A 16,899-nucleotide genomic window follows, 5' to 3' on the forward strand; every position below is an offset into this window, starting at 1 on the left:
ACTGGTAACAATCCTCTCTTGGAATCAAGCATACTGAACCTCTTCAGCACATTTTCCAAGTAAAGCCTTTGGGATAAACCTATTATTCTTTTCGGTCTATCTCTATATATCTGAATTCCTAGAATATAGGTAGCTTCCCCAAGGTCTTTCATAGAGAAAGTACTTGACAACTAGGTTTTTACAGATGTTAGCATACCAATATTATTGCCTATCAGTAATATATCATCTACATATAACACCAAAAAGGTAGTCATACTCCCACTAGTCTTCTTATACACACACGGTTCATCAATGTTTTGAATAAAACCGAAAGTTTTAACGGCTTCATCAAAACGTTTATTCTAGCTTCTAGAAGCTTGCTTAAGACCATAAATGGATCTCTTAAGCTTGCACACCTTGGAACCTTCCTTGAATTCAAAACCCTTAGGTTATTCCATGTATATGTTTTCCTTAATAACACCATTGAGAAAAGCAGTTTTGATATCCATTTGCCTAACCTCATAATCATAGTGTGTTGCAATAGCTAGAAGAATCCTTATGGATTAAAGCATGGCTACAGGAGAGAATGTTTCTTCATAATCAATTCCTTCCCTTTGGCAAAACCCTTTCGCTACAAGCCTAGCTTTGAAGGTCTCTACCTTTCCATCAGGACCAATCTTTCTCTTGAAAACCCATTTACATCCTATGGGTACAATACCCTCAGGTGAGTCTACAAGATTCCAAACTTGGTTTTTATGCATGGAATCCATTTCAGATTTTATAGCTTCTAGCCATTTTGAAGAATTTATATATGATATAGCTTCTTCATAACTAGTAGGATCATCTTCATGATCAACTTCTTCATGAATAAACAACTCTTGTTTATTCTCATGAAGAAATCCATATCTCTCTAGTAGATGAGATATTCTACTAGATTTATGAAGAACCGGTGTTGTGGATGTATTATCTATAGGCATAGGCTGTCCCACTGGATCAACATCCATGGGTGTAGGTTGTTGGTAATTTGTGGAATTCTCTAATTCCAATTCTATCTTCCTTCCTTTGCCACTTTCTTGAATAAACTCTTTTTCCAAGAAAATTGTATCTCTACTTATCACAATTCTTTATGATTGTGGAAGATAGAAATAATATCGAAAACTATCTTTTGGATATCCAACAAACCTACCTTTTTTGGATCTTGTTTACAATTTATCAGTTTTCAACTTTTTGATAAAAGCTGGACAACCCCATACCTTAACATGTTTAAGGGATGGTTATCTTCCATGCCATATCTCATATGGTGTAGAAGAAACTGATTTAGTTGGAGCTCTGTTAAGAATGTACAATGCAGTCTCTAATCTGTATCCCTATAAGGAAATAGGCAAATTAGTAAAGCTCATCATGCTGCGTACCATGTCCAAAAAAGTACAATTTCTTCTCTCCGACACACCATTCAACTATGGTGTGCCAAGAGGGGTCAATTGTGAAATTGTGCCCTTTTCTCGAAGGAACTCATCAAACTCTGCACTTAAGTATTCACCACCTCGATCAGATCGAAGGACTTTAATACTTTTTCCTGTTTGATTTTCTACTTCAGCCTTGAATTCTTTGAACTTTTCAAACGATTCATACTTTTATTTCATTAAATACAAATATCCAAACCAAGATTTATCATCAGTGAAGGTAATGAAGTAGTTATATAAACCTCTAGCCATTTCTTTAAATGGCCCACATACATCACTATGTATGAGTTCTAAAATATCTTCAGCTCTTTTTCCTTGTCCCACAAAAAGAGATGTGGTCATCTTGCCCTGAAGGCAGGACTCACAAGTTGGTGATGGTTCATTTCCCAAAATGGATAAAATTTCCATCCTTTCCAATTTTGTGATCCTATCTTCTGCTGCATGACCCAATCTTAAGTGCCAAAGTTGTTTTAGATAAAGGTTGACATTTTCTGTTGCATAAATTTCATATTTGGTGCTTGGAACTGTTTTGCATTCATTATCAACAAAATAAAGAACATTTTACAAATAACCCAAACATAAAACTTTATTACCATAATAAACTGTACATACATCATTTATGAATCTAAATTCATAACTGTCTCTAGTCAAACTAGATACATAAATGATGTATTTATACATGTTGGGTACATACAAAACATCCTTTAAATACTAAACATCATCATCAAAATAATATTTATAATAAGAGAAGTAAATCCGATGGCTTTGGCATCAACACTTGATCCATCACCAATCTTCAACCTCACTTCGCCATGATCCAAGCTCCTAAGATTTACTAGTTCCTGCACATCAGAAATTATATGTGAATTAGAACCAGTATCAATGACTCAAGCAGAATTAGTATGATAAGCAATACCAGAATCTAAAAAACAAGAAATAGCTATACTTTCAGAAGGTTTTGCCTTCTTGCTCTTTACCAACTCCAGGTATTTTGGGCAATTTCTCTTCCAATGCCCATCCTTTTGACAGTGGAAACACTTTCCCTTGTCAATAGGAGCTGCTTATGCCTTCTTTTTCACAGTTTGGCTCTTTTTGCCCACTCTACTAGAAGGACTAAGGACAGAACATGGCTTCTTCTTGTTGCTTTTCTTCTTCTTCTTGGTCTTACCAAAAGAAGAAGAAGCAATAAGTGCCACTTCCTTTCCCTTCCTACTAGGCATATTGCCTTAAGCAATTACAAGAATGTTCAGAAGACCAGCCAGAGTGCATTCTTGTTTAGTCATATGGAAGTTTGTGATAAAGCTTCCAAAAGACTCCGGCAAGGATTGAAGGATCAAATCTATTTGAAGAGAAAAGTCGATGAGAAATCCAATGCCTCCAGCTGCTCTATAAGCCGGATCATGGTATGGAAATGTTCTCCCACATCCTGGCCTTCATGTATTTTCATTTTGAACAGTTGTTTAGATATCTCATATCTAGCCAACCTACTGTTTTCACCAAACAACTCTTGAAGGTGACTCAGTATTTCAGAAGAAGTTTGCATTTTCTCATGTTGCTTCTGTAACTGATTAGTCATAGAAGCAAGCATATAGCACTTGGCTTGCATGTCATCTTCATGCGACTTTCTCAAAGTGTCATGTTCTTCTTCTGTAGCCTTAGGTGGCAGTGGACTAGGAATTTTAGAATCAAGAACGTATCCTATACACTCAAGATTAAGAACAATTCTCAAATTGCTCTGCCAATCAGAGAAGTTAGGTCCGGTGAGCTTATTTTCTTCTAATATGCGTGATAACGGGTTGGACCTTTGTGCCATAATTATTAGATGTTATTACTGTAGAAAAAGCAATATTCAAATTAGTCATCTTATATCAAGTAAATTCACCACCAAAATGATTATGGTCTTTTAATCAAATTGGTCCTCCCACTAACTTAGCGAATCCTACACTTCCAAAGTAGGAAACGAAAATCCTAGTTGGATGGATTTCTAGTGGGTGATTAAATTCTTATATACTGTTAAATATCCTCAAATCACATTTTCTTGGATGCTATTAACAATACATAAGTGAACAACACTTGTTCAACAGATCTTATGTGAAATTCAGTCAATAGATTTGGCCCTTAATGCTCAAAGTCTCAGGTACATCCATTCTTGGCCTATCTTGTATTAGTTAAGTTGAGCCCACTATATTAGTGAATATGAAAGTTTGAACTTTGATAACCTCAGGTACATCCATTCTTGATTACCAAAGTATCCACATACTCACAACATCATATGTTTTAACAATTAAATTTAGAAAATCTCTTAGACTACAAAAACCATCCCTATGTAACCATAGCTGACAATTTGATTGTTTAAAATTTTCAAATTTAATTGCCCTAGTGGAGAGCCATGATATAATTATCATAATTGTACCATTACCAACTTAATCATTGAATTGGAAGATTTTGTGGTCTACTTAATTACTATTAAGGTCTCACTTTGCACATTATTCATTTGGCATGCATATATCTCATACAAGCATCCATTCATATACATCTCATGCATACATGGATAATTAAATAAAATGGCATGATCATGGACTTTCTAAGAGATTCAATTCTGAGCCACCAAGCATTGAGTTAAGGCATTTCCTAGGTGCATTTCATCTATTCTATTACAAGAGATGTTGAAGGAGTGCATAAATCAACACTTGATCTTGATGTGCTCCCACTGGATCCACCAATGTTTCTGATCTCCTTATCTTTCTTACAATCCAATTACAAAGTAACCCTTGGCATACCAAGGTGAATTTATAAGAATTTGGACTTAAAAATCTTGAAGTAAATGAAATTACATCCTATGTAATACAACACTTATATTATGCGCCATTATAAATAAAATTAATTATTACATCCCAAAGAAAATAAAAAAATTAAATCCAATCACATTGGTCTTTTATTATCCATGATCATCCATCATGCACATAATCATTTAACAATTAAATATAAATATATATGCATAATTAAATTGAATATCAAATATCCAATTTAAACCTCAATTTTGAATCTCATTCAAAATTAATCTCAAATTTAGGAACCTTTCCAAATTTAATTTTTATGAAAACAATTTTCAAAATTCATTTGCATGATTGGAAATCCTAATTAAATTATTTAATTAGGTTTAGGCATGATTTTGGGTCATCAATTTTAGAACAATTGCATAAAAGTCCCTAAAACCACCCATAACATGGCCTTCCAAGTAAAACACGCCCCGTGTTCAATAACACGACCCATGCAACATTTACACGGCTTGAGGCGTTAAATTACACGGCCCGTGTAACACAATAGCAAGGCCTGTGTTAATCAATAACTTGGCCCGTGTAACTCTCTACCCGTTTTGTGTGCCAAAAACCTAGAAACACGGCCCATGGCCTGGGACATGCCTAGGCTGTGTTTCTTGCGGCAATAAGGTTTTCTTAGGGTTTTTAAATTCAAATCTCAATCAAATCACCCCAAATCTCATCCAATCACACAATAAAGTCCCATAATAAATCCTAATGGTAAATATAGTGGCTCTAATACCAATTGAAGGCAGTTTTGGGAAGCGTGGTTATGGCCTTAGAGGTTGGATTTCAAAAAAATTTCTGGGATTCCATGCAAACATACAAGTGTATTATGATCCTAGCCAACAACTAATGCCCTAAAGCATGTCAAAACACTCTTTTAACATGCATTTGATATTCATTTGCCATCAAGAATTGTTGATTAACTATTAATCAAACCAAACCCTAGCTTTAATAAGGATTGAAGAAGAGTAACCTCAAGGGCACTGAATCACACTTTTTACTCCCTTAGCTAGTCTCCAAGAGCTCCACTTGTAGCTCCTCTAGCTTGTCTACCACAAACTACCACCAATATCACCTTTGACAACCCGTATCCTCTCTTAGGTGTTTGCCAACCACTAACTATTAGGGTGTTTGCTTTAGGTGATATTTAATTGGACGTATTTAGGCTAGAAACACTTTCTAGTAATTTTGATTCAAAGGAAAACAAGTTTGTCCTTGTGAATCCATGGAAGAAAAAAAAAAGGAGAGAGAAGCCCTCTTGTTGCCATCCAAGGTGGGAGAGGAAGAAGAAGAATGAACTTTCTTCTTATCTTCCATTTATATACAAGAGATAAAAAAATATTAAATGGTTGCCACATGTCATCATCCAATTCAATCTTGCTTTTAAGTTGTCTTAATCTCATTAATCCACTTGTCAAGACAAGATTAAATCATCTAAGTGTCATCTTCCATGACATGGAAGACAAATGGCACACATCAATAGGTGTCACATGTCACCATCTCATAGTACCATGTGTCACCATATAAAATTACCATTTTCCCCTTGTATTGAATTTTGAGTTCTTAACCCAAAATAGTAATTTCTCTCTCTATTTAATTTATATAACATATAAATCAATTAATTAATTATTCTCCATTAATTAATTTCATTATTAAATTCATATTTAAACTCTTTAAATATAAATTCAACTTTTATCATACATCCAATATTCAAGATTTGGTTTCAAGTCATGCTAGGGACTTTGTAATCTTATTGCAAACCAAATCTATTTAATTAATTAATTAAACTCTTTAATTAATTAATTAAATCATAATTAACTTGGTGGTTAACTTGCGTAGGCATGTGACTTACTAGGCTCATTACTAACTGGTAATGAGAAATTATATTAACTCTTAATATCATTAGAACTCTTCCATTCCACAAATGATTTCCCCAAATCATTTTAGGCATCTCATGGACCATGGTTGAAACCTAGCATAGTATGCCATGGCCACCCAATTAACAATAAGAAATATCTTAAAATGAACCTTTAATCATACTTCACCATGCACTAAAATCCTTCCGTATTATATCCCAATCCCACTAAGGGTCATGGTTGAGTCAAACCTCTTATTATTGAATCTTATACACTCATTTGAAATCTGATTCTTGACATATAAGACATTACCATTAGGAAACACTTTTCCTGACAAAGTCATCCGTCCTAGCCAGGAACTTAATCTTGTCAAGAACAACTCAAATCCGCATAGGACTTTTAACCCTGTTTACTCAAGGCTACAGATCCCCTCTTGACTGAACACCTGTCCCAACATATGACCAATTTGAGCCAACACACACCAAAATATCCATACACAGTACAGATATATAAGTGGTATCAAACTCAAACTAGCCATATAAGAGACAACCGTGTCATCTCAGGTCTGAGGATGATATACACTAATATGACACAGATAACTTTTTATTGACTCGAGTAAATGCCATGTTCATGTTATCTGTTCGTCACAAGTTCGACCTACTTATCTCATAAGTGCTCACTGTATTTATCCTGATATCTTATATCAGATGGCATAAGACTCACCATTTCATATGCATCAGTATCTCATACTGCTCAATGAAGATAAAAAAAAGTGACAACTCTCTCCCACAGCTTCATAGTATGGCTCATGAGTTTAATTCCCCTATAGTTTGAGCAACTCTGTATGTCTTCTTTATTTTTAAAAATAGGTACTAAAATACTCCTCCTCCATTCATCAGGCATATTCTTTGAGTTTAGAATCTTATTAAACAATTTAGTTACCCATGCTACTCTCATATCTCCCAAACACTTCCACACTTCAATTGGTATTCCATCAGGTTTACAGGCTTTATCCACTTTCATTCTCTTAAGTGCTTCCTTTAATTCTGAAGATCCAATCCTTCTAGTATAATTCATATTCTTTTCTATTGCTCTGTAGTCTATATTCATGCTATTATCACTTTGACCATTATTAAAGAGATCATCAAAATAATTTCTACATCTTTCACCAACACTTTTCCTTCTTGATCCTTAAGGCACCTAACTTGATTGAGATCTTGATATTTCTTTTCTCTCCTCCTCGCTAATCTATAAATATCTTTCTCCCCTTTTAGTTCTAAGTTTCCCATATAACTTTTCAAAGGCCTGCGCTCTTACTTGACTAACTGCCTTGTTTGCCTCTTTCTTTGTTATCTTATACTATTCATACACCTCATTATTATCTCACTTAGGTAATTTCTTATACCATTCTCTCTTTCTCTTCACTACCTTTTGTACTTTCTCATTCTACCATCATCTCTCTTTTGAGAGTGGTCCATGTCCTCTAGACCCTTCAAGTACTTTTCTAGCTACTTCTCTAATCTTTGATGCTATCTGTATCCACATACTATTGGCCTCCACATCCAGCTTCCATGCTTTGGACTTGAGAAGCTCATTTTTAAATTTCACTTGCTTTACTCCTTTGAACTCGCACCACTTTGTTCGAGCTATAATATTTCTTTTAGCCTTACTTGAATTGTTCCTAAACTTAACATCCAAGACCATTAACCGATGTTGACTTGTTAAAGCCTCTTCCCGGAATGACCTTGCAATCCTTGCATAGAGCTCTATTTATCTTCCTAATTAAGAGAAAGTCAATTTGCCTTCTATGTTGCCCACTTTTGAAAGTCACTAAATGTGACTCCCTATTTATAAAGTAGGTATTTGCTACTATAGGTCGTACGCCATAGCGAAATCTAACATGTTTTTCCCCTCCTCATTTCGGCTACCAAAACCAAATCCTCTATGAACATTCTTATAACCTTGCCTATCACTTCCTACATGTCCTTTCAATTCTCCACCGATGAAAACATTCTCTTCATTTAGTATGCTTTGCATTAGATCATTCATATCTTCCCAAAACCTTTGTTTACTCTCACTATCTAGTCTTATTTGTGGGGCATAAGCACTAATCACATTTATTGTTTCTCCTTCTAGTACTAGCTTTACTAGTATAATTCTATCTCCTACTCTTTTCACAGCTATTACAGCATCTTTCAATGTCCTATCTATGATTATGTCCACTTCGTTCTTGTTCCTCTCCTTTTCGGTAAACCACAGATTATATCCTGAATTACTCACTTTCTTGCTTTTCTCTCCTACTCATTTTCTCTCCTGAATGCAAATATTTTTATGTTGAATATTTTATAATATTCATTATAAATGTATTAAGAAATTTTATGTTTTCATACTATTTGCATTTTCATAGTACTAATATAATTAATTACTTTAAAAGCTTAAGGATAATTCTTGTTTGTAAATTAAGGAAACGCACCTATTCATATCCCAATGTCATTTGCTTTATTCTTGTAAATTTCTTCTGTTTCTAAATAAAAGAGATAAAATGTATATTAAATTTAATAAATTAGTTTCACTGAATATTTTGTTAATTATATTTTATATTAAATTTATTAAATTTTTCATTAAGTATATTTTTATGTATCATTAAATATATAGCATTTGACGAATTTGTCACATATATTGAAGAAAAGCGATATTTATTTATTTTTTTCCGAACGATTTGGTCCAATTTCAATCTCTAGAATTGAGGGGTAAAAGTTAGACATAATTTTTAAAAAAAAATTTATTTCAATTTTCATTTAATTTAATTTAAATTAATATAATCATAAAAAAAACTGCAAATTCAATTTAAAATGAGAAAAAAATGTTAATTTTGATTAAAACTAATAAAATTTCTATTCAAATTTAAATTTGATTGTGTCCAAATATAAATACAACGGTTTACTTTGTAAATTTTTCTTATGAATATAGATATGTAAAATAAAAGAAATAATACTAGATTGAGTAGTTTGAGTAATCTTGATTAGTTTGAGTAATCTCTTAGGTCAATATTATAACTAATGTAAAGTTTAAGCTCTTTTATATAGGCATTGGATAGAATCCTACTTAGATTAGGAGTGTGATCTTAGAATATTGCCATCTTTAAAGAAATCCGATAAAAATAAGTTTCAATTGAAGGAAATATGATAAAAATAATTTTACAATCCTGTATAAGGTGACATACTTATTTTATCTACAGGTGACATACTTATTTTTAGTAGATAAAATTAGAATATTTATAGCTCAATCGACTTTAACATACTTTTACGTATTTTGGATGACATTATGTTAATATTAAATAAAAATATTTTTTTATTAAATTATATATTTTTTTATACTATAACACACATATTTAACTAAATTATTATTTATAATTAAATTAGTTAATAAATATGCAATTAAATATTTGTAACAAATATTAAAAAATTATAGAAACAAAATCATATCAATTTCAGACTACCAAATACACCCAAAACTACCAAGTATAGTTTTTACCATTTAAATACTATAATATAAAGAAATTTCTAACAGCACATCGCGTGACGCACATTGCGTGAGTACACATTATTTTTAATTTATTTTATTTTTTATATATGAAAAAATCATATTGGCAAAAACATTTCATCTATTTTAGATATTATGTTTATTATATCAATTTTGGGCTACCAAATATACTAAAGCTACCATGTATAGTCACTACTAGCCATTTTAGATACGTCAATTAAATTAAAAAAAAAAAAAAACTAACCGCTTAACGATCATTGCGTGGGTTTATATTATTATTGATTTATTTTGTTTATCTTTTATATATGAAAATAATCATATTAGCAAAACTATCTTTGATCATATTAATTACAGTTACTACTAGCCATCTAAATACCACAATATAAAGAAATTACTAGTAGCATACCTACACAACGTGCGTTGTGTGGGTTTACATTATTATTACTTTAATTTATACTTTATATATGAAGATAATCATGTTGACAAAGATATTTTTATTTATTTTAGATATACTTGATCATAAAAGGTTTGGATGTTGTCACTAAAAAAAATTTAAATTAGCAACCGACTTAATCGATTACTAATCAATTAAAATCGATTGCTAAACGATTTACTAATCGATTTAATCAGTTGTAATGAGACTGGTTATAAATAGCAACTAATAACTAAATCAGTTACTAAATTAATTAAATTAAAAAAATAAAATTTTGATAAAAAAAACTATCATGTGCAACTATTAAATTATTAAATTATATATATATATATATATATATATATATATATATATTATATCAAAAAATTACTAAAAATTAATACTATAAATAATTTGCTATATAAAATATATTTATACAAAAAATTTAATTTATGCTAAAGAAAAACAAATTAAATAAAAAAATAAAAAAAAAAGATAATGAAGAAGAAAAATGATGAGAAAGAAAAAATATGAAAAAAATAGATAAAAAATAAAAAGATAATGATGAAGAAAATATATGAGAAAGAAAAAGATGATGATTAAGAAAATAGATGAGAAATAAAAAGATAATAAAGAAGAAAATATATGAGAAAGAAAAAAATAAAAAAGAAAATAGATGAGAAAAAAAAAATATATATATATATATAAAAGAAAGAAAAAGATATGAAGAAAATAGATTAGAAAGGAAAAGATAATGAATAGAATAGAATGAAAATGATAATGAAGAAAATGAGAGAAGAAAATAAAGAGAGAAAAAGAAAATGAGTAATGGGGGAGAAAATAAGTGATGATTTATATAAAAGAATTAGTAATCGATTGTCAGTTGCTAATTTCTTTTAAAAATTGTATGAGATTTTTGGGGAAAAAATTTTACAATTGATTCGCAAATCAGTTGCAAATAAAAAAAAAGTGGGAATTTTTGAGAGGAAAAAATTAGTTGCAAAATCGGTTGCTATTACTAGCCGATTTGCAAATCGGTTGCAAATTAATAAAAAAAACGAAAATAAAGAATTTGAGCTAGAATTTTGGACAACCGATTCTTGAATTTGGTTGCTAAATTTTTAAAAATTAACAAATTTACTAAAAAAAGAAAAACCAAAATCACAAATCTGTTGTGAAATCAATTGCTAATAGCAATCAAGTTTAGTCAGTTGCAAAAATCAATTGCAAAACTGATTTTTTTTTTGTAATGTGTAAAATGAGTGATAATAGTAATTATATTATGATTAAATATTTATGAATTTTAATTAGGTTCAATTGGAAATTATTTTATATTATGTATAGCTAAGAATTTTGCATATGATTTTTTTTTTTTATGTTGAGTATTATGTATACATTATAAATGTGTTGAGAAATTTTATACGCTAATGTTATTTGCGTTTCCAAAGTACTATTATTATTATTAATATTTTTAATTCTTAAGAATAATTCTTGTTTGTAAATTATAGAAACACACTTGGTCATCCAGCCCCATGTCATTCACTTTATTCTTGCAATTTTCTTATTTTTCTAAATGATATTATCCGCCCAAAATCGAGTCAAATAGTCAGTACTTGATCAAAGAATCCAATGTGGTAGTCAAAGTGTCGGCGCTCAGTTAAAAAGTTAGGGCAAAGAAAAAGAATCATTGCCATGAGCCAAATTGATCATCATGTGCCTCGTATTAGCTGCATTGAGCAAGCAAGGTCTATACTACCCAAATTGAGCAATAAAAGGCTTGGATAACCCAGACTAAGCATAAGAATGCTCAGGCTGATGAGGCCATACAAACATAACAAAATAAATGGATATGCTCACCCAACAAACCAAGCATCAACCACATTGAGCATTAGTAATAACAGTCAATGATAAGGCCAGATCTTTAGGAGGAAATCTCAAGATATTAGCTAATATATGAGATTCTTACAGATAGCGATAACTACTTGGTCTTTAGCCTATAAATATGAGAATGAGTCATTATCAAGTATGTTTACTCTGCCAAATTAGTCTCAGAGCTCTCAATTATTCATTCTACACCTCTCTACAAGCATTTTTAACTTGAGCGTCAGAGTGGCTAGCCAATAACCCACCGACCTCATTGTTTGCTTTATTTGATAGGTTGACTTGGCATTTCAGACGGGTCATCAGAGACTCATGGCAACATTAGTGGCGCTGTTTGTGGGAAACTCAGAATACTGACTAACATCCCGTATTTGAAATCATTCATCCATTCTATATCTTTTTGTGCCTTTATGGGTTTCACTTTTCTAGTCTAATTTAATTATATTTCTTGTCTTTTTGTAATATCAATGGCTACAGATCCATAAAATAGTAGCAAGATTATGGTTACTGGTATTGCTATTGCTATGATAAACCCACCTATAATTAGGGTAGCTCGTAATTTGTCTAGACCTAATGCAGCCCTTAGTGGGTAAGTCTCACCATGCAGCATTAGAATACCCCCTGTCAGGTTTGATCAATAGGATCAACCCCAAGGAATGACATCGAAGCAAGTTCTCCAGTGCATTAAGGAAATGGAGGCTTAAATTGCATACCTGAAAAGCCTGGTCCTTGGTTGTAGCACACCACCTAGAGCATTAAGGGCTAATTTTCCCCCAAAGGCACCACATGGAGAAGTCCCTCTAACCCAGCCTAGTGGGACAGGTTCGGAAGTAGCTCGGGAAGCTCACTCGACAAACAGAGCCAGGACTAAAACTAAGCATACAAAGAAAGAAGAGCAGAAAGAGCAATTCGATGAGTTGCCACACCCGAAGGTGAATTATGGTAAAGGTAGTTCAGAGATACTAGAGGCAAGCTGAGGTGGAAAATTTTGGGATTAGGATGAGTCTCCACTATCTGAATTAATCCTGGCTGAGTAGTTTTTACCAAAGTTCAAATTACCTGTCTTTAACAAATATAAAGGAACAATGGATCCTCAGAGCCATGTAGCTAATTTCCAAACAACCATGATGCTCCAAAATGTGAATGATTATCACTTTTGCCAAGTGTTCCCAATAACACTAAACGGGCTAGCTCAAAAGTGGTACAATATCTCAAGCCTGGATCAATTTAATGTTTTCATCAACTCGCTATAGAATTTGAGAACAAGTTCATATCCTGCATGCCTCCCAAGAAGTTATCCTCAGATCTCCAAAAATGAAATGGCAAGAGGGGGAGTCCTTGAAGAAGTACATTGCTCGGTTCAATGTCGAGGCTATTCAGGTTGAGAACTTGAATTATGAGACTATGTTTGAGGCTCTAAAGAAAGGGACGGCGAATGTAAATTCACTGACTCCTTAATAAAAAACCCAATAATGGACTATTACCAGCTGATGGAAAGAGCTTAAAAGTACATTAGGTTGGATGAAAAGTGATAGGCCTTGAGAGAAGAAGGAAATCCGCACAAGCCAATGAGAAGAGATAAGGCAAGAAAAGCTATAGTTCAAATAAAAAGGGTTATAGCTCAGATAGGGATAGGGAAAGGTTTCATAACTACATACCCTTCAATGAGTCAAGATTAAAGGTTTTGATGTGGATCCAAAAAAAAGGTGAGCAGATCAAATTATCAAAGAGGCTCAATTTAGAAACTTCGAGGAAATGAGACAAAAGCAAGTTCTACATGTTCCATGAAGACCACAAGCATATAACTGATGAATGTAGGTAGTCAAAGGATGAGATTGAGCAATTGATCAAAGATGGTCAACTCAGGGGATTTGTGAGAGATTCCCCTAATGATAGGCCTTCAGAAAGGATAGGGTCTATCTCTGAAAATAAAGAAATAACCATCACAGAGAAGGATGATAAGCTAAAAGGGGTAATCAATGTGACCACAAGGCTACCAAGCCCAGGCAAAGTTGGCAACAAGTGGCAAGTTAAAGGAAGCAGTAGCCAAGTAATCCTTTAGGTCAAAAAGGATGGGCTAAGCAAAAAACCCATCACGGTCAATCCTAGGGACCATAAGGTAAAATAACAACATTCTAACGCTTTGGTGGTGTCTGTGCAGATGAATAGGTACATGGTTCACTAAGTGCTCATTGACACAGGTAGTTTGGTTAACCTTATCACAAAAGAAGTCTTGGAGAAACTTAGACACAAGCAGGAAAGCTTAACAAAGGTGATGTACCCCTTGGTCAAAATTAGGGACAGAATAGTTCCTGTCCTTAGAACTATAAACCTAGCAGTGGTTTTAGGCTATGAGGGATTCAAGGAGGAAATCTACACCGAGTTTGCAGTTGTTGACATCTCCTTGTCATACAACCTTATCCTCGATCACCCAATCTTGAATGACAATGGCATAATAATTCAGCATTCAATGGTTATGCATGAAATTGCCTACCCCAGGAGGGATAGCTGTGATCCGAGGATGTCAGAAGTTAACACAAGAGTGCTATAAAAAATCCACCAAGGTTGTCACTGAGGTAACTCTGCTGATTAAGCTGCTGGAAAAGCCCGAAAGCTAGATTTCACTTGACCCAGCTGACCTTGTAACAGAGGTTGAGCTTGAAAAGGGGAAGAAGATTTGTCTCAGTACTACACTAGAGATTTCCAAGTGGATTGTAAAAGTGAACCCAGAAAAAATCCGAGCAATAATGGACATGTAACTGTTAAGTAGCATTAAGGAGATTCATGAGTTATTCTGCTAAAAAGAGCTTACCCTTCTTCCAAACTTTGAAGGGGAGGAACAATTTCAAATGGGTGGATGAATGCCAAGTAGCATTTGAGAATTTGAAAGAATTTTTATCTTCTTTGCCTTTACTTAACTTGCCAAAACCAAGCGATGTATTATTTTTGTACCTTGTAGTTACTAAGGAGACAATAAGCTTGGTCCTTGTAAAAAAAAAGGAGGCAAACAAAGACCCGTACATTACACTAGTCAAGTGTTAAAGGGATTTAAACTTAATTATATGATCCTAGAGAAGCTGGCCTTCGTAGTTCTATCGTTAGTAATAAATCTAAAGCCGTACTTCGAAGCTCACACTATCAAAGTACAAATAAAATATACACTTTGAAAGATTCTACACCAACATAAGCATTCAAGCAATTAGCAATATGGTTGGTAATCTTAGGGGTCTATGACATCCGTTATGCCCCAAGAATGGCACTCAAAGCCCAGGTGTTAGCAGACTTAGTAGCTGAGCTAACATCAGTCCCAAAAGCTGAACAAACGTTAGCGAAAGAGTAATGCAATGCATGGGCGGAAGGAACCTCAAGCTTAACTAGTGCAGGAATAGGAATAGTCCTTGAAGGGCCATGCAAAGCAAAGCTAAAATATGTAATGAAACTCACATTCCTAGTAACCAATAATGTGGTTAAGTACGAGGCAATCCTGATGGCCACGCATATCACCAACGAGGTAAGAGGACAGAAAGTTAATATCTATTGTGATTTACAATTGGTTATTAAACAATTGTAAGGAAATTACCAAGTTAAGGACCCGAACCTGGGAAGATACAAGATATGAATCCTGAGCTTATTGGCATAAATCCGAATAGATAATGGAGTAGTAATCATTCTTCAAGTACCAAGAAGAGAGAACCAGGAAGTGTATTCCCTAACAAAAGGAGGCGCTACCTATCAAAATTGATGACACATGGATGACACCAATCTTCTACTCTTTTGAGTAGGGCACACTACCCACCTAAAATCGAGTCAAATAATTAGCACTCAGTCAAAGAATCCAACGTGACATTCAAAGTGTCAGAACTCAGTCAAAAAGTTAAAGAAAGAAGAAGAATCATTTTTAGGAGCTAGACTGATAATCATGTGCCTCGTATTAGCTACATAGGGCAAGCAAGGTTTGGACTACCCAGACCAAGCAATAGAAGGCTCAGATAACCCAGACCGAGCATAAGAATGCTTGGGCTAATGAGGCCAAACAAACATAACAAAACAAATGGATACGCTCACTGATAGACTAAGCATCAACCACACTGTCCATCAGTAATTGTTGAGTATCCTGTGAATAAAAAACCTTTAAAAATTAAAATTAAATAATTTCTTTTTGTTTGATCTCTCTCTTTTTTAAATTGGCATGAAAGCCTAGTTTCCATCAACAGTAATTGTGTTTGGGAGTAGTTTTTGTGTTGATCAGCCGAGTCTCTAGTGTTGGTTAGTCATAAAGCCTTTAAAAGGTAGGTGGTCCCATAAGTGGTCCCATAATAAATTCATCCTAAAACAGACTGAGTTTTGTGAGACCTAGTAAGCTGTGATAGATTCTTTATTTAAAAGTCTTAGTTAAAAAGGAGATCCTTTATTTTCTACTACTCTTTCTAGTCTAAATGAAGAAGAGTTTGATATTCAAAAATCTAATATTACTAAAATAGAAAATTAGTTACATAATTGGTCCATCACCAAGAAAAATGTTAATTCTATTTATAAAATTGGTTCTTTTGATTTTGTTGCAAATTATGTTATTAAAAAAATTGAACAAACTATCTCTTTATATCAAGCTCATGAATCTTTAACCTTATTTTCTCCGATTGCTATTGAAAATTATAAGGAAAAAAAAAATATAATTTTTCACATATTGGTATGGTTCAATTTGTTGTTAAGCCTTTTGTAACACCCTCCCTGTAGCAACTCCGTATATTCTACTGTTCCGGTGACCAGTGTCAGTCTGAAAAGCTAGAATGTCCAAAAAAAATATTTAAACTAAAGTGAGGAGCCATAATTAACTCAAATATTAATAAGAAAAATTTAGGAAAAATTTTAGAAATAAAATACAACCAAGTTAAATGAGTCAATGCCCTAGCGATGGGTAACCCAGTGGGAAGTTACGGTCC

This window comes from Hevea brasiliensis, chromosome 16 (assembly GCF_030052815.1).
Source record: "Hevea brasiliensis isolate MT/VB/25A 57/8 chromosome 16, ASM3005281v1, whole genome shotgun sequence".
In the NCBI taxonomy this organism is placed as follows: Eukaryota; Viridiplantae; Streptophyta; class Magnoliopsida; order Malpighiales; family Euphorbiaceae; genus Hevea; species Hevea brasiliensis.